Here is a 26,887-nt window from a genome sequence, read left to right on the forward strand (position 1 = left end):
ATCCCAGCATATACAATCTGCAATTTATTCAGTAGAAAAGTATGTTCTGCCTTTTTCAACCTGATGAATGAATTAAAAGTAAAGCAGTAATCCTAAATCAGTTCTGTATTTAACCTCTTAAGTAGCTACAGTAACATCCTTCCGAAAACAGATATTGTGAGCAAAACTAGGGACATACTAACTCACAATAAATTCTTCTCTTTGTTAAAAAATTAGGCCTACATTAAACTGTTCAAGAAATGTAATTTAAATGTCTTTCTCTTGCAGATGAAACAGACTTTAAAGCATCTTTGCAGAAGGTTATGGGGAGTTCAGCAGTTGCAAGGGGCCGTGGATGTTGGATTGTCACAGTTCTTCAAAGCAGCACTGATCAGAGCCTCTGAGGTAATTTATCCATGCCCTGCTGATTCCAGAAGCAACCAGCTCAATATGCATCTCTTTTCCATGTTCATGTGCCAAGATCTGCAAGAGTGTCTCTAAATCAGAGTAATCCACCCTTGTCTGTGCTCAGGGCATCTGACAACTGTTTAGACAGTATCTTTTATCTTAAACTCATTTTATTCTCTTGCTGCATAGAAAAGACTATGGTCACCCTCCTACTCACTAATGAAAAGTGCATTTGGGGACTGGCGTTATTGTCTTCCACAAGTATATGAATGTTGCTCTGTTGTACTAAAAGTCACTGCTCTCACATTACAAGGTTTTTCAATAAGGTATAAAATTCTTCTCTCTTCATTGAAAACTCCTTGCTTTTCCTAAAAGTTCTTTCTCTGAAGTTTCGGTTCCTGTATAGCTTATTATTGCAGCCTAAACACAGCAGCAATCTACTAGGCAAACAAGTGGGTGCTAACTGATCCCTGAAATGGTTTTTTTAGGCAAACCACAAGGGATAAAAAAAACCCAAAAGGAAACCGACACATGGTAGGGAAGATACATGCAAATTCAAATGTTACTGACTTAATTTAAGATTTATAGATAATTGCAATTAAATTAATAGCCCTGCAATAACAATGACAACATACACCTGTCAATCAAGTTTTACTCAAAAATGATGCACATACGTTATTCAAAAGATGACAAATGGATCAGCTTGGATTGCCACTTCATTTTACTTTATTTAGGTCTAGAGTAAAACACCATTATCCCAAGAACATCTAACAACTTCAATGGCAACAATCCAAATGCAGAGTTTGACCTACAACGATCAAGTCTGCGTACCTTAACCTTCAGCATTTCTCAGAACTCCAGTGATGTCTTTCAGACTGACAATGCACATGTGACCTGGAAATGTACTGCAGCTATTGTCACTCATACTTTGAATAAAGTAGAAAAATACCAAGTTGTTACTAGACTTTTTTAATGTTGAGGTAAAAATTATTTTAATGCTTCCCAATTCTGTCAAAATGTTTCAGGAAGAAACTACTGCTGAGAGTGACAAACGCATTGATGCTGTCACACACACTGGAAATGAAATCTGTAAAAGTTTCCTGTCCTTCAGTAGTTTGTAAGTGAAGACTGTTAATCTTGAAAATTTAAAGTACTGTACTTGATGGAGTGAACAGAATAGATACAGAACTGTCTCCTGAGAGTTTCCTACCTTCTTAGTTTAAAGCACAGTTACAATCTTGCAGAGCACTCCATTTTGGCTTAAATAATCTCTTACAGCATTTCAAAGTTTAACTGACTAACAATAACCTTACAGAGTTTAAGGAAGTGAACACACTCATCGCTTCTTTCAGTAGTAAAATGCCAAGCCAAAATCAACTGTCAGTGCAACTTCACTGACTTCCAGGTATGCATTTGATGTGTTATAAAATGCCAGCATGGAGCTAAATTCTGTCATGGTTTTTTAAGGTTTAATATCATTACTAAAATTTTCTTACCTTTTTCCTCATTAGTCATATAATGTGCCGAAGATCTCAAAGCACGGCTATTTTATGAAAACCATTATATAGGAGGTGAACATTACGTCAATATCGTAAAGCAAAAGTTGCCTTCAGGCTCAAGATCTCCCTTGCTGCAGTTCTGGAGGAGGATGGTCCTGATTCATATGTTTTGCACTGCCAGTAGGTGGAATAAAGCAATGTAGAGAGACTAGACCTGCCCTGCCGAGAAGATGAGCAGATGTTGTCACAGATATGGGACACCACTGATTGTTGTATCCACTGTTAAACCTGGCAGTCACGCAAAAAGTGAAAGCCAGTTCCATCATTCATATGGTTCCCAATTGCATGATCTTGCAGTCCATATAAGTGTAAGGGTGCCACAGAACAAAGGAAAAAGAGCTTATAATTAGACTGGCAGGTTTATTTGCACTTTGCACTTAGACTTATTGCTGTAAGCATTTGCATACAGATTAATTTTCATTAATCTGAACCACCCCATAACAGTACTTCATAGCACAGTCTTACCACTGCTTGTGATGTTCCAAAACTTTCCTTGACAATGACTGCTGTTGTTGCCCTGGTGTAAGAAATTATTGCTTTATTTGTGTGCTCAACATACATTTTGTATTATTTAAATACAAAGCAGTAGTAAATAGCAGGACATACCTGAACAGCAAACACTGCCTATGAAAGACACTTGCAAGCTGCTAGCAGAAGCAAAAAGATGAAATTGAAGAGGAGAAGCAAGTCCAGTAGAATAACTGCAAAGAACAGACAGAGCTACTGTCAAACAAGCTGCAGTACTGAAAACACACAGAAAACAGTTACATGTAATATTTTTAACTCAGCCACTTGTGTTTCTCTCATCTCTGTACTGACAATAGATCTAAATGCTTATTAACCAGTTATCATAGAAAAGAATTAGAAAAAGTTGTTCTTGAGAAAAAAGGTGGAGAAAAGTTTAAGTTTTATGAGAGACCATGAGCCCTAGTACACAGCTGGTAAATTAATGCATAACCACAAATTCATGCAATTCCTTACAAAAAAAAGGAAAAAAATTGCCACATTTGAAATGTAATAAACAAGTATTTGTCAGTGCTTTAATACATATAATAAAATACTATAGTACAAGTAATTTATAGATACTTCTCCTCACCTTATAGATGAATAATTTTGAATGTTTCAATGATTATCCAATATTTTAAATTCTCTTTTAACTTAGAAACAGGGGGCCTCATGGGGTATTTATTTTGCTTCACGTGACAGGTTGTCTACACTTTCTAAACAAAGAAAAGAAAGCCCTTGGATCAGTGCCATTGATGGTGCTGTCATATGTGCTGTAGCTTCTTTCAGAAGTAAGGTAGCTCCACTAAATAAAGGATGAAACTAAGCAACCACTTTCCAAGAACAAGACATCACTGCCACTGCTTTGGGACAATTCACTGGCAACCCCTGAAATATCTCTTGGTCTGTTGCTCTAATCCCACTTTTTCCCAGCCTGCCAGGTCTGTCTGGCTTGCTCCTTTTCTGATGGAACTGGATCTAAAGCCCATAGTTACTAGCCCTGACAGTGTTGTAGCCATAACTGTTTCACTGCAAGAGAAGAATTTAGGAAAATTTCACAGAAACCTTAAAAGAAAGGCCAAAATTTTGTAAAAAAAATGTAGCTGAAAACAAGATCAGCATCTCACCTAAGGAATTAAACTGATACCTTCAGAATGTGTTAGAATAAAATGCCTTTAATTCTGTGTGGCACCATCTTTTGATTTGCAGATTAATTACTTCTCTTCCTGTAGCTGGAGCTATGTATTTGCACACCCAAACTTTTGCTGGAAGTGAGGGTACTGAAAAATTACTTATGTGACATTAGCAGTAAGAAATTTGTTTATTACATCAGGGTCCTGGAGATAAAACCTCATGTCATGAGGTGATGAATAATGTATTTTATTTAATTCAATCATCTTAAGGAAAAAAATAACAAAAAAAAAATCAACTCCAGATATGAGAGACTGAAGGTAGTGGGGTGAAAAACACACAGCGTAGACTGAAGAGAATTATGTGTAATTATGAATAAAATGAAAGATAAAAGCAAAGTATAAAGTTTGAATACATGGCATAACAAAAATCATTTACAGAGCTTGAATTTGAATTTTGACAAATATAGAATTTGCACATGGCTGTAGAATATGCACATAGCTTTATTTTTATCAAATTAATTTTCAGACAGTGATATCACTATACAAATAACTGCCTTGAGAACATTGAAATATGATTTTGAAAGTTTCGAGGGCTCAACATTATGCTAAATGTTTGAACTCCAACACAATTTTTCTCCCTGATTATATTATTGCTCTTTTAAAGGAAGAGGAAAGCTTCTCTTATAAAACAATCAATTACAGTACTCTAGACTATCTTGTTCTGCATCATACCCTGCTGGGATGAACAGGGAATGTTCTAGTCAATCACACATCACTTGAACCCTAGAGGACATTTCTGTCTTTGTGAATCAAAGGATTAGTGAAGACAGTAAGGACACCAAGAAACACAGATGTGAGGAGAGAAATACAATTCTCAGTAGACATAATCCACTCTTGACTCAGAACTTGAATTTGAGCTTGCAGTCCTTTCAATGAATAACATATTTGATATGTCTATTAGATTGTCAGGGTTTTTACTAGAAACTTTCTTTCATGGACATTTTTTCTTGTTTTGAAGACTCTATATGGATAGATTATGATGAATGGGATGAGATAAAATGAATAAAGGCTACAGTTAGATGTTCTAATTTGATTAATACTTGCGTCACTCTATAAAAGTCAAAGGCATTTTAAAGCTATTAAAGAAGACAAGTTTCTCAGGAGCCTGAGATGCTAAAAGCAAGATTTAAAATTGTGAAAGTTTCTGCCTATTTTTCTGATGATAAAATCCCACTGAGCCCTTAAACTGTGAGCTGGCTTCTTTCTTCAAAAATATTTTTCTTTTTATTTAGATCAGCCAGAATATAGATGCATATTTTTCAGTCTTCCACCACTTATTAATTTCCTAAGTTTTCTCACATCTCAATTTGTAGTGAATGCTTATATTTCATACACTTTCCAATTCAGAAATTGTCACACCTTTCTTTCTCTTAACTAGCTTTAAATTTAATTCAATATTGATGCATTAGAGTGGCTAAGACTCCCTGGGCAGAAATGGAGGCAAGGGTTTTATCTCAGGCCCCCAATGTGACATTGAAGGGCCAGCCATGTCCTAGGGTGCACCTGGCACAGCATCACCAGCTGGGCAAGAGAGGGGATTGTCCCACTCTGCTCTGCACTGCGGCGGCCTCACCTCAAACCCTGTGTGCAGGTCTGGGTGCCACAACATTAGAATCATATTATTAAGCTATTAGAGGGCATCCAAAGGAAGGCAACAAAAATGGTGGAGGGCCTCGAGGGGAAGCCGTATGAGGAGCAGCTGAGGTCACTTGGTCTGTTCAGCCTGGAGAGGAGGAGGCTGAGGGGAGACCTCTAGTCTCAAGTCTACAGCTGAGAATCTACGGAAGGCAGAGGGGCAGGCACCAATCTTTCCTCTGTGGTGACCAGTGACAGGATCAAAGGGAATTGCCTGAAGTTCTGTCAGGACAGGTTTAGGTTGGATATTAGAACAAGATCCTTCACCCAGATGGCAGCTGGGAACTGGAACAGGCTCCACAAGGAACTGGTCACAGCACCAGCCTGAGAGAGCTCAAGGAGTGTTTGGACAACACTCTCAGGCACATGGTGTGATGCTTGGGGATGGTGCTGTGCAGAGCTGGGAGTTGGACATGAGGACCCTTCTGGGTATCTTGCAACTCAGCTTATTCTGTGATTCTGTGATTAATAGTGCCAGTAATACCTATAAGCCACATCCTCCTTAAGTAAGATTAATTAATGATAAAGATCTGTTAATCTTACATTTGCATTTTACCTCAATAAAATCATGTTTTACTAAAAAATAAACAAAATATCTTCTTTTTCCATGTCATTTAGCCTGTAGAACTGTTTATTAACCTTTCTGATTTTACTAGAGGCCATCTTTCTGGTTATCATCTTTCCATCATCTGGTTTTCATTCTTTATCCTACATAATTATAAGCAATTATTTATACCTTGTTATTTGAAAAGGAGTTTCTACTTTATTCCCACCATTAATTCTCATACTCTCACATGCACACACAGCTATGTATATAAAGATGTGAATGGGACGTGAAGAAGGGTAGTGCCATGAGATGCATCCAGTACGTTTGTAGGCTCTCTTATAGACAACTCCCATGGAATACAGAGATAAACTCCAGGAGAATGTATAGTCTTCCTTTGAAATCTGTAAGAAACTATAAGCTACTCATTAGAGAGTCCCAAAATACAACCACCATCAAAGTACACAGAGTGATTCAGAAACTAAAAAACAGGGAATGAACCAAGCCTCCACAATCAAGTACTGCCCCAAAAAGATCCACAGACTGTTTCTCACTCACTAGAAAATAATGCATCAAATTCTAAACACAAAACAACGATTTACTTCAGTAAAGGAGTGGGAGAGACAGAGCATCACAAGCATCCCAGGTTTCTCAAACTGTTATTATTTTCTATTACATTTTAAAGGATTTCCCTCAAGGCTTCTTGTTTTAATTAGTAGCATTTTATTGTATTCTCAAGCACAAAAGAATTTAAGCTGGCTTCATAACACGTTTCTTAGAGTTTCTTCTTTCTTTCTTGAGCATTTGAAATGTAACTATAGCTAAAATTGTAAATCCCTTTCTCTACCATTCTCTGGCAGTGCCTCAGCAACAGAAATGGAGGAAAGTTGTCTGGCTATCAAGAGAAAAAGGAACTACTGTACTCCAGCTGGGTATGAGAGCTGTGGCAAGGCGTGACAGTGTTGGCAAAGGTGTGCAGAGTGTGTGAAACTTGACAGCTCTTCCATCAGAGCTAAGGAAGAGGACACTATTGGAAATATCGGAGTTGGATAGCACATCTGTAGTGCAGAAAAATAAATAGGCAGTTAAAGAAGGAAAGAAAGTTCATTAGAAAGGAAAATCAAATCTATCAAAGGAAGAAGAAAAAATGGGAAGGATAAGCATCACAATATAAAGAGACAACAAAACTGAGGAATCTGTTGCAATCTGTACATCGCAAAAAAATTTCCATCAATTGAGTTTTATTCCTACAGAGACCATTAGAAGCTTTGATCTGGACAAATCAGAAATCATACCTTTTGGATGAGATTCTTGTAGTGTGTCATAATTTGCTAGATATGCAAATTGTAGAATCCAATTATTTACAGATTCATCTACTGTTGTTTTTCTTATCTTGCTTGTTTTGATAACACATTTGTTTGAAGTATGTAAAAGAAATTAAAACTTGAGGTTTCTTAAACAGCTACCAACTTTAGTCACATAAAAAATAAATACTGAAAAAAAGCTTCTATCTGAAAAACAAAATACTGTGACTGATAAACTGGTAGTGTTAATTCAGTACCCTTTGGAGTTCAGCAGGAAAGGCAGTCTTTCCAAATGTGAAGTCCTCCTTCTGTTGCACCTTGGATAGAAAGAAAAAATATTCAGACAGAAGAAATTAGAGTTACTTATCCATCCATGACAGCAGCAATGTGTTAAGTTGATTTTAGCATTTGTCAAAAGAATGAAAATAAGATGGCACCATTTTCCAAAGCTGATGATCTGAAAACTACTACTGGATCTCCCTGACTGATCACCCAAGACATAAATACACTCTAAAAAATAATTTGTCAAATATAAGTGGACCTTAAAGAACAGACTGCAATGACTTACACCAGAGATTGTAAAAAGAAATACGTGCTCATGTTGCTGTGCTTTATGCATTACTAGAAGGATGAATGTACTTCAGGATTTACATTAAACCAAACCAATACCTCATAATAAGAACAAAACAGAGCAGAATATTTCCCGTTTCTGTTGTCCACAGAGTAATTTTTGTGGCAAACTGATAATTATGTACTAGTGATTTTTCCCCCTTATCTCTACCCACTTTTGAAAAGTTACATGTTGCTTTATCTATTTTAGTACTCAATTATAATTACAATATGGAGTAATGTCAGCTGATACCTGAGATGATTTTCTGCTAAGATGGAGCCTACATTAGAAAAGTTTTTTAAACCACTTTTGCTAACAGTATGCAACACTATGGCAAAAGAGTAAGACCCCAAAGACTCCTGGAACACCACCCTATCTGTAGGTTTCTGTAACCCATAAGCAACTACAAGGTGTTCTTTGGTAAATCGTATTTTTAAAGAAAGATTCTTGACAAATACAAGCTTATTTTTGCTTAAGCCCTTGTCTGTGGTAATTAACTGTGAACACTTGCCACTTTTAAAACTTTTGCTGACAAAACATGGCAGAGAGAGGCTCCAAACTTCTTCATAGTCAGTGTTATCTTTAGATTAAAATACATATTTTCCTGTTTCCATCAGTCAAAGTGACAAGCAGTGAAAATAAAAGCAGACTTAACATTGCTAAGATGCCATTCCATAGTTGCTCATGCTCAGATAATGTATTCCAGAGAGAAAGACTAAGATTAGAGAGAGATTTATATTTCTCTCCTGACTGCCCCCCAGGAGTAGGTATAGTGGACAAAAGATGATGAAATTCTATCAATTACAGGAAACCGCATGAGCCAACCTTACTCAACTTACAAAAAAGGGTATTTTCAAGGAATTATAACTTTGCTTTCTAACACATGAACTGAGATGAATAGCTATAATAATACTCTGGACCTTGCTGAGATAGATTGTCTAACTTCACTCGTTTGAATTTTATCTAGCTCATAAATAGTGATCATTTTAATATGTGACTTGATTACAATGCCTGTTAATAACTGTATTCCTATATCATGTATTATGCTGCACAATGTCTTATCTGTTGTATATAGCTATGACATATTTTACAACCTTTCCTTCAGAATACTTCAGGTTGGACAGACTTCTCAAAGCTTTTTTCTGATTCAAGGTTTGTCAAGGGGAATTGAGCTATTTTTTAGTGGATTTCTGAAAATTCCTTCCAAATACTCTGTTTCCCACCAAGTCATAAGTTACTGGCAGGAACATCAGTTGAAATGTGACAGCAGAGCTGAAATGTAAAGGTTTTTCACTAAACTGCTTCTTAAGAACCAGCCTGTAGAGAAGTTAAAAATAAAATGTATGAAGCTTTTGTGAAAAACACAGAATTGACCCTATTGATCATCCCCAGTGCTTTAGGGCTGTTTATTTGGATTCACCCTGGTCATGTCCCAGTATTACCTTTTTTTTTATGCTACATATTTTAATAACAGTTAGTAGAAACATATGAAAAAGTTGCCCAGTAAACACAGCAGTGCCTTCACAAAGATAAAAGATACGCTTTTTAGTCCAAACAGGTTGAGTTAGCTGAGATGAAATAATATAAAAAGGAAATGAAAAGGGTATAGATGGGATTCTGTCTTCTATTAAAAGACTCCAGGAAACTGTTTCTATCCCAAAATAAAATGAATTACTTGCACTTCAGGCTAAACTGAACAGTCAAAAAGGCCACTCATCCTTATCTAAAGAGACTTGTTTGCAAGCATTTGAATCTCTGGTGAACAGCCTGATGTAGTACTAATCAAAAGGCGCATGGTTTCCTTAGATGAGAAAGACTGAGTTTCTGCTGAAACTGTCTGATACTCATTTCAGCCTCAAACTGCCAGTAATAGATTGCCACTAGCCAGTAAAAAGTTCACTATAAAGAATTATATGTCCTCTCTGTCCTTGGTCACAGTTACTGTGTTATCTACAGTAGGCAATTTTGTCATGTGTTCTTCAGAAGGTCATTCAAAACTCTCTTACTTGGCAAAATGATGGGGATCTAAAAATATTATGATCTCCAGGCATTTAGCTTTAGTTAAATTTCCCAGTGTTCAAAATAAGATGAAAGTCAACAAGAAAGGTTAAATTCAAACAATCTGGTGCTTATAATTTGCATAGTATAACTAGAGCCCAATTTTGTCAGGAGTTTGAACAGACATAGTTAATAGAAGCACCAAGGATACAATCTTCCTCCAATAAATCTCAATATATACACTCCTAGATTATCCATGCATTTTAGATATATATAATTCTGACTTAAATGCATATAGTTTGTACTTTCTAGCCTAATTTTTCAGTAACTAAGAAAGCAAATAGCCTGGGAAGTTACGTTTTCATATTTCATATCTAAAAAGATGCCCTCATTATGTACAAATCCTACTGCTTCTGAAGCATACACAATAACCTTGGAAAATTACATATGAAAAAAACCACCCAACGAACCTCCAGGAATATTTATAGAAAAAGTCCTCAAGCTGTGCAAGGTTTTATGAAAGGTTTGGGGAGTTTTTTGGGTTTGGTGTTTTTTAAACCACGATTACAATATATGTATGGTACAAAAATTTCAACAGCTGTCACATTCATATTCATTCATTACTTCTTTAAAATAAATACTTCAAATTACCCCTTGATAAATCAGTTCATGTATTTCCCTATTTGCACAGAAATGGCTTACATACGGCTTCCTTTTGAGCACACATGATTGTTGAGAGCAACAGCTTCGTACACAAGTTCCAAATTTACAGTTTTACTACCTCTCATAAGGCCAGCATAAATAAAATACCATAAATACCATAGCGAAGGGATTCTTACCAAGACTTGTTTCAGCTAATGAGGACTAAAAGAAAATTAGAAGGAAGGATTTGCATTTTCCCAGAGTCATCTCCCCTTTTTTTTTTTTGGCTATGAATGCTCTTCTGAAAGGAAGGTTTTATGAAGATGTAGTATTTGGGTTGTTTATACCTAGTACAAAAATATAAAGGAATGAGAGAGAAGATAAAAAAGTATTAGAGGTAAAAAGTTTGTCAGGTGTAGCATATATAGCTGTTGCTCAGCCATCAACAACTATTACACACCTATCATCTAATTTGGACTCTTGTGTTACATTCAGTCTTTAATCTTCAGGAAATAAGTGTCTGAAATTTGTCTGACTGGAGATTTTAGGGTATTATTGGTCTATAATTTTGCTGGTTAGTTGCAGGGCAAGGTTTATTATCTATCTAATAGGCCCTCATAAAGCAGAAAACCTAGTAACCCCCTAAAGCTCATCAGATAAAAGGATTATAGACTGAAGCACTATCTTTCATGAAGCTCAAGAGCACTGAAGCCTCGCTTTCTATGATGAAAATTGTGCTTGGGCAGGGAACAGAGCCCTATCCAGCCTCTGCAATTTAGAGATGGACAAGTGGAGAGACCAGGGTATTCAATGTGGTCATGAAACAACTAGCAAAAAATAGAAGATGCTTGCAGGTTTTGATCAATTTATAGTTCCTCTGGAAACATCAGTTGGAGACACAGTCCTATTAGATATCTCTGCTGTGAAACTGAATGTTGTCATATTTCTCACAGAACTGTCATCATGCCAATGTAAAAACAGCACCATTTTAAAAATTTTCAGCAGCAACTATTCTAAGGAATTCAGTTTTACTGAAGTTTACAGATGAATTTTTAAACTGTGCATAGTATAAAACATACCTGGAAATGCTTCCTTTTCTCAGGCCATTCACTCTAAATTAAGAAACAAAGAAGAATTAAGATACAGGAAAATTCCCAAATGCAGTCAAATTGAGCTGTCTGTGGCTGGACTTTTGAGTTACATACTACTAGCTCTCCCTTTCCCAAGTGAGCATACAAAGTTGAAAAACGCTCTATTGCTAGATGAAATACACTCAGCTTTGACCAAAGCACCTTAAAAATGAGGTGACAGTGGGCAAAGGGAAATAAAAAGCCCTCTGATAACTAATTGAGCATCAACCTCACCCAGTTCTCCCTGTCTTCACTCACTCTTCGCATCTGTTCTTCTCAAATTTAACTGCTAAGGCAAAGCAGACTTTCAATCACTGATAACATAAATCTGTTGCAGCAGGTCCCCAGTGTCTTTCATGCATTCTATCCCCCTAAAATCACCACAATGAACCATACCATCATCCTGTTTAGACAGAATTGCCATTGTTTACTTTTTTTAGGGACATATTGTGAAAATAGTAGTCAGACTCCGCCATCTGCATTTCATCCAGCTGCCTGCTGCCTCATTGAGCCAAGTGACTGCAAATGTATTCCTCAAGTGCCGGTCTTTCCATGGATTCTTAGTGCTTTTCTATCCTCAAATCAAAGTCTTAATTCTCCAAGTGATCCATGGGTCAGGGTTTTAGCTACTCAGTGATAGTGATTTCAATAAAGCCTTTAGCTTTGCGATCAATGATACGATATGAGCTTCAGTCTGCAATTTTGGATTAAGTGCAATAATAAAAAGCAACAACAATAACGTGGTCTTCTCCTTTAAAAAGATGTGAAACATTGTAGTACCTCCCAAGGAAATTCAGCTAATTCATATCTTAGAAGAAACAATTTTGGAAAAGTGTAGAACTATAAAAATTAAGGGATTCGTGTAAATGGTCGAGTATGTATTTGCACAGGAAGACTGTAACAGAATGCCAAAATTCACAGAAAAAAAAATTTAAATATAACATTTGTGTCAAATATATTTAAAAGGGGCAGACAACAAAAGAAATGAACTGTTTTGGCGAAGAAACATTATTACAATTTTTGTTGAGTTATTGCAGATGAAAACAAAAGGCTTTGATACATTTTGATGTATACATTTTTTTTAAAATATCATAATCACACACAAGAAAAGCTTTATTCAAAGAAGTTCAAGCACTTTCTATAGTTTAGCAAAGTGTCAATGAACAAAATATGTATGCATAAACTAAATGCTTCCTTCTTCAAGACTAGTTTCACAATTCTTAACAGCAAAGACTATCAGTTATTTGTTGCAACATTTCATAGGAAATTCAGGGAAAGCAAAAGATATTTCATTTTCTCAAATAGGATTGCAAAAAAAGAAATTAATTCATTCTCACCTATTTTCTTTCTACTCTACTTCAGCTGTATACAGGAGATAACTAAGAGAATAAATAAAAGAGCTGCTAGTGTGTACAAGGCATATTTTCCATTAAAATAATGAAGAAAACAGTAGGTCTCAAACCCTGAACCTTGAAGTATAAGAATCCCTGGGACCATGATAAATGGTTTGTAGGTGGTTCCTCAAATGGCATTAAACACACAAAAGCTTCAAATTTAAAAACAGTAGCTATGCAAATTCGTGGGATTTGAGGGGCTTATTATGTCAAGAAGAACTCCACCTACAAGGAGTAAACTGAAAGAAGCCTTACAATATTTTAGAAGGAAAGGATCCTGCTTTGCAGTTTCTAGATGACTGATGAGTGCCTCATTAGGAATATCAGTGATGTGGAGTAGAGTGAAAATACCTGGCTAGAGTATAATGATCATTATAAAATGATATAAATATATAATGAGATAAGAGTGGAAGAATAACATTTTTTTCAGCCCATACTCATGAATGCTTTCTAAGAATTCCCCTTAAAATAAAGGGCCATCGTTTATGAACTTACATTCAAAGTGTAGATCTCCAGCATTCCATTAAAGTCTCACATATTTCTCCTACAGGTTGAAAAAACATCTTTAATGAGGGGTTTTTGGAGGGCTTCTAGGGGCTTTTGTAGTGATTAAACCCACCATTCCTTTTCATTTTCATTCTCCAAGACAGTAATTTTTTGATTATATTTAGTTAAAGCTATTAGAATTCAAGCATGGAAATGACAACTATGTGACTCTTCATTATATTCTCCATACCTCTACCCTTCAAACAAAAATTCAGTGTTTTTCAAGCTTTCATCAGCTGCATTTCACACCATTCTCTTGAGATACATGAGGAATACATAAAGATTTATGAAGCATAATCATAAGGATGATCAAAACCACAAATATAATCAATTACACATGTTATACCTGAACTTTTGTTTCAAAAGAAGACACAATGAACTGAAGCACTATTTCAGGCAAACAATTGTTTCATAGTTTGGGTTTCATTTTTATAAATCTTTGGATCAGTTTCTTTTCCTGATGGAAGATACTCAATGAGTGAAAAATTCCTCAATTCAGCATCCCAGAGGTATTCTTAGAAACTCTGATGACCTTAACTCTGATATTATTTTTATCAATGCAAGTCACAAACATAACACCTAGAGCTAATAAAATCATGCTAAGGAATAAGACAGTTAGGCTCCACAGAATTCACCAAAAGTATGTAAAGATTGAATCTGTCCTGTAAGTAGATTGTTTTCTATTTGTTGTAATGAGATGGACCAACCTGCTCCTACATTTGGTGTATCTTAATGTGAGAAATGACTGGCTTTATAGAAGGACCCAAGGAAAACACAAGAAGCACATAGCAGAAATGTTTTCACTGGGAAAACAACTTACAGAACAATGAAAAGTAGTTCTGCTGCTGTTGATTGGAAAAGTTCAACGAAACCAAAAAGCATCCTATCAAATTCCAGTCGCAAAGAGTTTGTCCACTCAAACTGGAACCAAAATAATCAAATGCACTATATTCCATAACTCTAGTTATTTTTGAATAATTTTAAACTTTTCTGTCTTAAAAAACCCAAAATAAAAAAACCACAAAGCCTCTTACTTATCTTCAGTATGAGAAGAAATTATGTGTTAAGCAGAGGCATTACTTGTTAATTAAAACCATCATTAATTGCTTTGCAGAATCTATTTTACTGCTACAAAACCAGGAACACTTTCTCAAGAGTTATTAATATGTAATGTCAACTGGAAGTCAAGGAAAGCCACATGTATGAGAGGTATAGGCTATGCTAACTAAACATTTAAGCCCCCAAAAATCAAATAATGAAACATGACTCATCTTATCATGTAACTGCACATGCCATACGAATTAATTTTTATTGGATTTTATGATGAGACATCTATTCAAATAACTAACCTATGAGTATCTTCAAAGATGATGCCTCCTATCCCGGTCAAAATATATTTAAAATAATTTATTATGAATCAATGGAGCAACAATCTCTCACTAGCTCATTTTACTTGTAACTTCGCATACTTTGAAAGTGCAAAAAAAGGGATTTAAATTTATCATTGCTCATTAAACCTGCAAAAGGCTGTGTTAATTGGATGTCGCCCTAATTCACTTATGTGTTTCCTGACAATAAAGACCTTATGATTTAAGTTCAACTGATTCTAAAGTCATTATTTACTGACTTCACTGAAGTTCATAGCCTGAAGTTGAATCAAGAGTGTTAAGAACTATGCCTTAGAAAGGAAAAGGATCAAAGAAACACAATTACTCAAAATTAGAAGGAAAAAAAAAAGTATAGAATATACACTAACACCTTCCATATTTTTAAAGCTATAATTCAGTGTCATCACAAATAAAAATCATACAATCTTTAGTAAATCTCATTGCTACAAAAAAAAAAAAAAAAAATCACTCTGGAAGCTAAAGTTCTTTTTGACAAATTGAACACACCATTTTGCAGTAGTGAAGTACATGCACACTCAAGCCTTCCTAAAGCATCACAGTTTAACCCAACCATACCTGAGGGAACTAAAAGACTGATATTTTGATAACCATACTGAAAATGAGGGAGTAGTTGAAAGACTGACTCTATGATATGCCATAATAATTAGTGATAAAAAGATGCATATATCAATATATATACAAGACAAAATTGAAAGTAATTAGTAAATTACTTCAGAAACATGGATAATTGGAAAAATTGACAATAAAGTATTGCTTAAAGCAAGCTTAAAACATGAAGAAAAATAATAATAGATAGAGGGAAATCTATGCCATGCTTCTAGAGATTTTACTGAAATGATCTTAAAAACCGAATCTCTCTCCAGCACAAAGCCAACTGTCAAAAATCACACCCCAAAAATGACTCATGGTTTAAAGCTCTGCTAACTTCTCAGTGGGTTAGCACTGCAGTTGACAAAATCCACTCTCCCTCTGCCCTCGGCAGGAAGCAAAACCTCAGAAATCTCTTGCATACATACAGCAAACCATGGACTTTGTGTTGCTCATCTCCTGAGCATCAATAATGCTGAAGACATTGAATGATGTTATTGAAAAGGAATGTTTCACATTCAAATTGATTTAATCTGTAATATAATCCTTTGACTACCTGAATTTCTGTAAGAGAAATACAAGCTTTCCTTTCCACTCATGTCCTCCATCAAGAGTAATTTTTTTTGTTGCTTTACAGAATAAATCCAATACATGATTAATAAATTCATAATTGCACTAGTTTGTATCTGGTCACTAAAACAAGAAAGGAATCACAACAAGCACAAAATTTTGTATGATTCCACTCACTCTGGGTTACATGATGAAAACAGCTGACTTTTGCTGTCTCCAGACCATAGTTCTTTTTCCTGTTTCAGCATAGTCCTTTATGGACTTGGTTTTCATACTTAGAAGAATACTAAATATGTGGACATCCAATGATTAAAACAGACCAGGAAATAATATCACAATTTAAGGGATCCTAAATCAAAAATAAGTGCCATTTAGAAAGCATTATTTATATTTGCCACGGGCCTCCTGGTCCTAAAAGCAACAATTGTGCACACTTCTTATGTAAATGAGATGCTTGGCACTGTTTTGTTCACGCATACACACCCAGCCCTTCTCCAGGAAGTGAGCTGGGGGGCACTGGGAGGCAGGGACTGAGCAGGAGTCTCAAGGTGGAGCTGGATGTTGGCTCAGAGCAGCGATGCTCCACCTATGCTGGATCCTCTCTTCCGATCACACCTTTCCTGTCACAACAGTCAGAGCGTTTGAGGCAAAACATGCTTAGATTTGGGCCTCTACAGTCTGTTATTATGTTACTGAAACAATATGTTCATTACAAAAGAAATTATTGATCTGAGAAGTTAGAAGCTCTACAAAGCAAACCAAACTATTGCTAATTCACTTTTAAAACAAAGTAATTGGAACTATTAGTGAGATGTTCCCTTTAGCAGCCCTGTGTTACAGAGATCATGCAAAACTCTTCTTAGATTGAGACACATAGAACATTTATCTGAAAAAGAGTGTGATCAATGAAAGAACAGTTTCCAGTGCGAGATGGATAATTAGAGATTATCCTCTACACACTGCACTACAAAACAAGTCTATCAGAGGTATATGGGATATGATGCAAATGCATTGTAATTGTCTGCAGATATGTGAGTGACAGATGGCTGAATTGAGTGGAGGGATAGAAACAGTGTATTCTATTTCAGTTAAAGGGAATACAATAAAAGTGGAAGTGCAATTTTTTGCAGCTGCAAAGGCTTTTTGACAGCAATTCGCTTCCAATCACTTTCAAGTAACACACAGCTAGGACAGTAAACATCATTAAAATAATTGACTAGTCATCAGGAATAATAAATTAATAGAATAATTTAATATTCACACCCATCTATTCCTAATGTAGACACCTAAAATATGTGGCTAGAGACAGCACTCTGAATGCTAACCTGTCAGACGTGATACAGAAATCCATTCTTTAGTGTGTGGCTTAGAGAGGGATTTTCAGACAAGAAACAGTACTGGAAAGAGCAGTGACTGGAATAACTTCAGTGGCATTTCTCAACCATTTGCCAATGAATTTCATCAACTCACTGTTCTTAAAATGAACTTTAGAATTACTAAATGAAATCAGATGTTAACTTGAGGTACTGCAAGAGTGATATGAAAGAATGCAGACCTTCATAGACAACTTATGTATTAAAAGGAAAACACCTGTAGAAAAAGGCTTAAATCTAATTTTTGCCCTTCCAAGGACATTTAATACACGGCTGCTGATGTCTCAGAGAACTCCTTAGTCCATTTTAGGCAATTTAATAGAGTAATAATTTTATACAAGAACAAATCTATAGTCACAGGGCAGTGGCTGTGACTGAAGTACCACTGCTGCCCAGCAGCAGTACTGCTTCCTCCTGTCCCAGTGGCTTCTGCATTCAGATGTGCACAGGATGATCTTTGGTAGCAGTCTATAAACCTGCCCAGCCCAAGGGACCCTTAAATGCAGGCTGCTGGCTTTTTCTGTAGAGTGAAAAAAGTGAACACCTGTTTGAGAAGAAAATGCTGCGGGACAGTGGCATGACTCTGAGGTTGACCACAGACTCCCTCACAGCCTTTTCTTGCTTCTGCAGGGGCTTCTTCAGCACCAGTCGCCCACCTCTGGTGCTGGACAATGAAATCAGCAGCTAGACAGGCCATGAAAATCCACTCTCGTGCTTTTCCCATTCTGGATTTAAAACTTCATCTGACCAGATAACTGAGATTACCATAAAGGGATCAACTTGTCCCCACCCCAATGAAGAAAATAAATTTGCATAATAATATCTACATATATACAAAAACAAAATCTGGCTAGATACAGTACTGATCAGCTGTGTTATAAACCCTCCATATCAACAGTAAGATGAGCACAGCTTTTGTGGCTGCTAAAGAATCATTAACATGCATCACAATGATCTTCAAGCATTCAGGAGTTCAAAGCCTAGAGTCTTCATGCACACTTTACACAGGTCATCGCAAAAACCAGTCATTGAATTCAAAGGATGGATGACTTAATAAAGGAAATTTAAAAGTTTGTAGGGATCTCTGGACTTTCTTCTAACTTGTCAAAGGCTTTTTTTGTGTGCAAGAAGAAGAAAATATTGACAGTGTCACTTTCTCATTATCTTTTTTTAAGCTTCAACTTTACTTAATTAATTATCTAAAGCAGAACTAAAATTTAAAAATATATAAGCAAAGCCAAAGAACAAGTAAGGCATTATGCCTACTTTGCAAGTCTGTCTTGATTTCAAAATGCATACTTTGAATACCCTTATCTCCAGTGGAATCTTGCTTGCCCATATCCTAAATATAAAGTGGAAATTTATTCCCACATTTAAGTTATTAAATGTATGTTTAATTAGTCTAGGATCAGGTGGACATTGTGGAGCTCTACCACAGCAAGAGTACTACTTCCATTGTGAAAAACAGCATTTACAGTTTTCAGTACAGAGGAGCTCCAACCTCCAGACATAAAATGCTCCTTATACATACATCTCAGAAGAGGTAAGGAATCTATTCAAATAAATGAAACACTACAATCACTCTGCCTTATTTATAAGAATATGTTTCTTCTACATGGCTCAACTAGTTATATTCCAAATTCTGTGACACAAAGGCAAGAAAAATCTTCGATATTTGGAATGGATTTTTTTTTAAATTATCAAGTAATGATAACAAGAGAAACAAAGAGTAAAAATGCAGTCTTAAATCATTTTATCCAGTTAGTTGTCAAATATACCATAATTCTGCTCTCTATATTTTTCACCTGGGGAAAAAAAAAAAAAAATACATTAAACTTATTTGTGTCAGTTCATACTTGTGTCTCTTCTTACATGAAGAGAGGTCTGAAATAACTGTAACATTTTTTTACATTATTAACAAGTGATTGAAGTGCAAAACAGACTTTACTAGCCATTATGGTAGTCACTGTTCCTATAGTAATTTTTTTTTTTTTTAATGTTACTTCTGCATGTATAAATAAATATGCAGTTCAGTCCTTTTTGGATGTTAAGTGAGTGAACATCAACTAAAAATCCTGAACGGTGTACTATAAATTATCCAGTGACTGTTCAATGTTTTACTATTACTTTTAATACAAAGGCCAAATCAGATCACTTTGAGCATATTCCTCTGATTAAAAGCCAGTATCACCATGAAATTAGTTTCTGTCATGCAAGTAAATCAGGTCAGTTATTTTTACATTCTCATGCTTTATTACTAATTTGAAATCTTTAGTGTTTTAAAGATTTTGCTAAAGTACTTTTAGTAAATGTCAGTTAATGGGATTATAATGAGAATTTGAGAAAATAATAATTCTACTTAAGAAAAAGAGAGTAAGAATCAAAGACTAACTTATTCAGAATTGAAAGCTTTGCCTGTTTGCAAATTCAAAACACAGAAAACTACAAAGCAAAACCATATTCTGTTTCTTATCTTGATAAATTCATCTTAGAACACTGAGTATCCAATACCTAAATCGTAATTGAAATATCAATTGGATTGGAAACAAAAAGTATGAAGATTGGGACAGATATTGCTATAATTATCAGCAAAGTTTACTATTAAAGAAATCCGTGGCTGTGGACACAAGATAAATATAAAATTCAATATAAGACCAATTTTATCTGAATAACAGACCCAGGTTAGGGGCCAACATCACAGACTGAGATTCTTGATACCTACTATCTTTATTTCACAATCAGCGTAGACAAAAGTAAGATACATGACTAATCTAGGGGATGTTCTCATATCGTCTCCTACATAGAGAATATAATTTAATTAATTAAAACATTCCTATGAGCACAAGATATATTCTTTCAAGGTTGCTGTGATTTTAGATACTCGTTGGATATTACATCTGGCCATCACAGGCATTTTCCTAATCTTCATAAACCTCAGAATCCCTGTGAAACACAAGACAATTAGGGCTCAAGTCATTTACCGTACGCGGGCATGAAATGCCATCTGAAACGCATCCAGATACCTTAGACAATCTCCCCTATCAGTTCCTGAAGTCAACAGCTCTCTTATAGGTCCTATGTTATATTTGCCAACTACATCCAGGTGTCCTAGATCTCGGATGACACGAGACACTTCTGAGCTGGCAAGAAAAAAACAACATGTGCTACTGCATTCAAGAAGCATGAAGCCTTCCTGCTCCACTAATGTATCAGACATAAATGCTGCCAACACACTGCTCAGCACATTTGAAGGGATCCTCAGTTCCTCAGAACAAGACCAGGTCTCAGAGAATAAGCAAGTATAATAATTCATACAATTTCTCATTAAATTTTAAAATCATATTCATACAAAAAATATGATTCTGTCCTCAGCTGCTGTCATGACTTTTTTTATAACCATGACAGACAGGGTGTCCAGTGATATGGAAGAATACACTCAAGAAAGGTGTATCTCACAGCACAGACCAAGAAGCAGAGGGTGGTCTCCTCAGCCTTCTCTTTTGTCAGCAAGCATATGAGCCACCAACTATGTGAACAAGTTACCAGATGCTGTATCAGAAAACTTAGGAAGAAGTGAGCATGAGTGTCCAGGACTCCAGAGGAAGTCTTGGTGCTCTTTGTCCTAAACAGCCACCAACTCAAATAAACACCAACGTTCTGTCCATTAATTCCAGATTTTCCAATATTTCAGGTATCACATTAAACCAGGCTTCGTGTAAAAATGTCAGTTATTCATAGCTTGTTTTCTAAGAAAAAAACCCAGTAGCAAACACACACAATGGACTACTCATATTCTGTGACAAAAGTTCGTCTTCACTGGCACTTTGTGAAACATACTCAGTGTGAAGCAGCAAAGACTGCACATTAAGACTATCAGATGCAAAGGGCTTTGATCTCCTCATGAAATTCTAGTTCTGACTGAGGTAATACAAGATAGATGAGAGCATACGGTGAACTTCATATTACATCTGTTCAACACATCGACGTTCAGCGTTCTGAATTAGAGTTCCCTCTTGCTGCAGAGAAGAAGGACCATGATATCTCAGCAGGAATTACAGTTGGGCATCACAAGGGTATTGGTTGTGTATGAATGTCCAAAGTGAACCCTAAGCCTAACTAATTATGAAAACTCAATGTTGTTCAATTTATAAGGCAGGACCACAGACAAAATAAATAGGTACATTCAGTGTATACATCAAAGCCCCTGACACTTCAAATGCCTCATTTTCACTATTTGTAATACGTGAGTACCACAACATCCTACAGTGAGCACTACAGCTGGGTGTGCATCATTTTCCAATTGGGATTTTCAAAGTGCCCGTGCCCATGAGTTTTTGCTAATTTAGTTCTAAGTTTTCTTGTCTTCTGTGTGAGTCCCCACAAGTCAGTTTCTTGTGTACAATCCAGAGACTGTCAATGCACACACCCTGGAAGATCTAGCAATGTAACCCAAAGAAGATATGAGAATGGATCTTCCAACCAAACCTGAAATGGCTTTTGGAGGATTATAACACGGGCAAGTGTTTCACCTGAATGGTGGGTTTAGCTGCCTTTAAAGAACAATGTAGACAGAAACTACCAATGAGAACAGATGACAGCAACTGCACAGGAGAGTAACCCCTAAATAAAGCAGAAGGAAGGTGAAATTAAAAAGGAAGTCAAGGCAAGACAAGGTCACGAACCAGATAGCTGGAGATCTGCAAATGGAGCCAGAGGCTTGGCTTTTACATATCTAGGGTCATGCTACTTCCAAGTCATGAACAGATAAACCAATTATAGGTTTTTTTCAGAGTTTTGAATCATTAATTAAAGGATCCAGAATATAAAATCTATTTTCCTCAAGTAGAAATGTCACATAAGGGGTGCCCTACACTTTCCTCACAATTAGGTCACTAAAATAAGCTGTGGTTCAATACCCTGACATTCTTTCCCCTAGTAATTTAGAAGGGGAACACCTTTCAGACAGAAGTATCCAGCTTCAGATATACTACTTCTATTTAAAGCAAATTAAATTTTATTCTGTAAATGAAGCATTTTTTCACGGTTGCCACCTGAATCCTCCTGTCCCATGATTTATCACCTACTGCCTTTGTATTTGTCATATTCTTCTTTGTTACTAAAATAAAAATGACTATCATGTCTGCATTAATAAGTCTAAGACCCATAGTTTTCCAGGCCTTAGAATTGACAGATTTATCAATCAATATTTTGTTCATTAATATATATCCTTTATTCACTACTTTGTCAAAACAAACATTGTAGGTCTCAATAGTTCTTGCAAAGATTTATTAGTTTATCTTTCATTGGCTGTTTCTAGTATGATTAGTTTTTGTGTGGATGAGGATTAAATAGCAAACACATTTGTCCAAATACCTTTACAGAGCCAATCATCTCAAAGTATACAGCAGCTTACATTATTTATATGTTAGTGGTCAGGGTCACACTGCCAACACATTCTTGAGTTCTTGCTTTCTAAAAGAAAAAAAAAAATTAAGCATTAAATAATTCAGATATTATTGAAGAGAAATTGGAAGACTTGTTGGGCAAATATCAAAGTAATCTAAGGCTGGTATGTGTAGAAGACATACTGTGCAATGACATGAGCAGAGTTATTATGTTGGGAACACTTCTGTTTGCACTGCAAAGTTTAATAGACCACTGACTGTGAAATGAGATGTCTTCCACTTACATTTTTCTTCCTTCCACCTCTTTGTAATTCTGAACCTTCCAATTTTGAATAAAATTTCTTAATTATCATTTGGCTTTACTAGCCTCCCAAATGCAATTAAACAAAATTAATACAAATTCAAAGATAGATAAGTGTTCAAATGACGTGCAAAAACAACGGACAAATTTGGTGAGGACAAATTTGGTGAGACCAAATTGCTCAAGAAGCCTGTACTTAATAGGCAGTGCATGTTTACTTGCAAAATAGCATGGTATAGTCCAAAACACAGTATTTCAAGTCTGAAAAAAGGCCCGGAGGGAGGACAGCAATACTGTAATATAAAAGCTTTTGTTCTCATAAAAGATTATTCTTGATTTTTTTTAATGACATCCTTATTAGCTGCAAATTTAAATTTTCTTGGGGGAGGTACAGGGAGAACTAAGAAAGGAAAGCAAGTAATTGTTTTGTTATTTTACTCTCAGGCTCAGCTGAGCCTGACCTCAAGATGAGACACTCTCCTCTCCTATGGCATGCCACTTGGAGTGTCTGTGTGTTACTTTGCCTTCAACGCAACCTTAATTGCAGTGTCTTTGACTTCACCAGTGCAAATAAAGGCACAGTTCAGGATATACAACTTAACCATTTTACTTTCCAGTTCAGTACGGTAGAACAGATTGAGACAGAAGCAAGCTTAAAGTAATTGTAATCCTCCTGCCATGGACAGGGACACCTTCCAGTAGATCAGGTTGTTCAATACCCCATCCAACATGACCTTGAGCACTTCTAAGGATGCAGCATCCATACTTGGTGATTTCAGTGCCTCTTCCAGTTTACAACCATTCCCCCTTATCCTGTCACTGCATGCCCCTGTAAAAAGTCACCTCCAGCCCTCTGGCAGGCCCCCTTTAGGTACTGGAAGGCTGCTCTAAGATCTCCCTGCAGCCTACTCTTCTCGAGGCTGAGCAACCCCAACTCTCTCAGCCTTTCCTCAAAAAAACCAACCAAAGAAAACCAACAAACCAAACAAGCCCTCAAAATCAAAACACATACATTTGCAGGATAACTTTTCCTCTACAGATACATCTCAGGATTCACACACAGGAACTGGTTTGCATCTACATCAAGTAAATAACAGTATTATTGCAAAAAACATGGCGGAACTGTAACAAACCCTATCCTTGTGATACTGTTATTCTCAATATATATGTACAGAATTTTTTCTGAAGTAGGTGGGATACCAAGATTGAAAATCTTCTTCTATTTTTCTGGATTTAAATGAAAAATTACCCTAAACCTTGGATTACAGGGGAACCTGGAGTCAAACACTTCTTGGTTCTTCTGTTGAAGGTGTTGCCTATGCAAACATACCACAGATATTCAACAGCCTTGCACAGCAGGCCAAGTGGATGAGCATGCCTTCCCTTTTGAGTCAGTCTGGCTTTTCAGCTTTCAGGGCTGTAACTCCACAGACTAGCAGAAGACAGCCTTCTAAGTGCAAAGCAGAATAGCAACCTCTCATATCTCCTGAAAGTCTCCTCAAGACACTAACAGAAAGGCCAGCTGGTGATCTTAAACGCTGTGTATTCAATAAACTGTACACTTCAGGAAATTACTTTGCTAAAATGGATGGTTTTCTGCTCCTAATGCTGACTATATCAGAAAGGAAAACGTTAGTAGTCCTGTCTCACCAGTTTTGTAACAAAATTACTTGCTTTGGTAACCTTTAGACTTCCAAAGAGCTTCAAAAATCTCTCTCTCATGTTTTCTCTTCAATAATAAATCTGACAATAACAAATGAGCCCTGTTTGCTGACCAGAGTCTTTTAAATCACAGTCCTAAATAAAACAAAAGATTGAGCTAAGGAAATAAGACTCACAGAAGGAAGTGAGTCCCATTTTAAAATTAAGTAACCATAGTTAGAATTCCTTTTCTTAATGTAGTGGAAGTCTCCAGCCCACTATGGGAGACTAAAATAATCATAGATACTTCATTTCTCAAGAAGCCTATATAACTCCTTTGTTTGCAGCAGCTCTTTGAAAATCATGCAGCATAAAAGACAATAATAATGAACATTTTACTCCATATTTATTTCCAACTTACAGAGGCTGGTACAGAGGCTTGGTGCTGTATTCAGGTGACAAGAAGGTTTATAAAGCTGTGCTAATGCATGGTCTCACAGTTCTAAGAATATGACCCTGAGCTTTTCCACTACACATTCTTCTGAATAACTGCAAATTTCCCCTTCCATACCTGGCTCCCAACTTCCACATTGAATTCCACATTGAATTTATTATTTTGGTTTGGGGCTATCTAATTCCTGATACTTCGCAAGTCCCAGAATTGTTGGCTACTGTGGGGGAAAGACAAACACATGTTTTACTCTTAGAGTTATAATGCAATTGCACCTGGCCTCCATCTGTCTGCCTCCTGTGAGTCCTCCACGCCTAATAGTAGCTCCTCTTTCTATTAGTCTATTTAAGTTAAAGCTGAATGTCTGAAAATGAAGTTTTAACCATTTATGAAAGTATAAATTCATGTAAGACCAGGCATCTCACCAGCCTGAATCATTTCCAGGCACTCATATCCCTTATTGCATTCCAGTAAATGGAAAACAAACCTAAAACTCTAAAAAAATTTCCCTTCTCCTCTACTATACCCTCTTTTTTTCCAGTGAGAAAAGGCAAGGGCTTCACATCTTTGAGGATTTAATGTGTGAACACAGACGTTTACAAATCAGGTTTCACTGGTACTGCCTGCAAATTTCAGCATCCTTACCATTAGTAAGTAGTGTCAGCCAGCATAACTCTGAGACCTTTACCCTCTTCTTTTTGTCATCTCTACTCCCAAGCTACTGACTGACTACTTTCCTCTACAAAAGCATTAATGCACACATTACTGGGGAGATTTTTGCCACCTTACATTCCGCCCAGAATTTATTCCCAAGTAAACCGTCTGTCAGCTTTAGAACTAGCAGCAATTAAGAGTTCTCACTATTCATTCTACAAAACTTTCAATCTATTTTATCAATATAAAACTCTATCAGCTTTGCAAAGACAATGAAAATCCATTAAAAAACTCCTAAATTACGCACTGCAGCATGGAAATAAGATCCACGTGCTCCCTCTTCATGGTAAAGAGGTTTTGGCATTGCTGTTACACAAACCAAGTAAAAGCTTTCATAAAATTAATCAGTAGTGAACATGATGGAAAACCATGTTGATAATCTTTACTTTAAAATAGTGGAATCATTTAAGAGTAAAATTCATAACTAATTTTACATCAAGAAGCAAATCAGCTCAGTTTAGACCTACAGAAAGGTAGAAGAAATGTTAAGGTTGCATTCTAATTTAGTACACCTATCCTTATGTTCTATAGGAATTTCCAATAATACAGCACATAGTTAAGGTTGTAACAACCATTCATAAATTATGAAGTATTTTATATCAAAACTATATGCATTAGAAGTCAAATATCATTTCTCATCCCTGGTCATAATGATTTTTTCATTGCATCACCGTTTCCTAGACTTATTTTTCTTTTTAATAAGGAACATGTCACTTTTTCTGTAGCAGAGACACCAGAACAAAGAGAAAGAACAGTTCTGCCAACCCTTACACAAACCATACGAGGTGTATGACACTTAGCTTTTCATGTAAGAATCCCTATGACTATGAAAAGGGCATTCTGGGACTACAACAAGGATCAAAAATTAATAAGATCACAGAAAAGCATCAACTTGCAATCTCATAAAGTAAGGGATGAAATGCAGATTGTTTACAAAAGGCTTCTCAGTGTCCGGCCAAAAAGGAAAGTAATAGCACAGGAGAAAGTAG

At 36.1% G+C, this 26,887-nt stretch overlaps 1 long non-coding RNA gene across 1 annotated transcript in view; it reads right to left on the reverse strand.

Moving 5' to 3' along the window:
* Positions 1-1,151: 1,151 nt before the first annotated feature.
* Positions 1,152-26,887, reverse strand: part of LOC116444694 — a 158,999-nt gene continuing 133,263 nt past the window's right edge. The window contains exons 2-5 of the long non-coding RNA XR_004240447.1: positions 11,456-11,488; positions 10,574-10,723; positions 7,384-7,443; positions 1,152-6,226 (exon numbers count right to left, since the gene is read on the reverse strand). This is a non-coding gene — a long non-coding RNA (uncharacterized LOC116444694). The remainder of the gene's footprint in view (positions 6,227-7,383; positions 7,444-10,573; positions 10,724-11,455; positions 11,489-26,887) is intronic.

This window comes from Corvus moneduloides, chromosome 5 (assembly GCF_009650955.1).
Source record: "Corvus moneduloides isolate bCorMon1 chromosome 5, bCorMon1.pri, whole genome shotgun sequence".
In the NCBI taxonomy this organism is placed as follows: domain Eukaryota; kingdom Metazoa; phylum Chordata; class Aves; order Passeriformes; family Corvidae; genus Corvus; species Corvus moneduloides.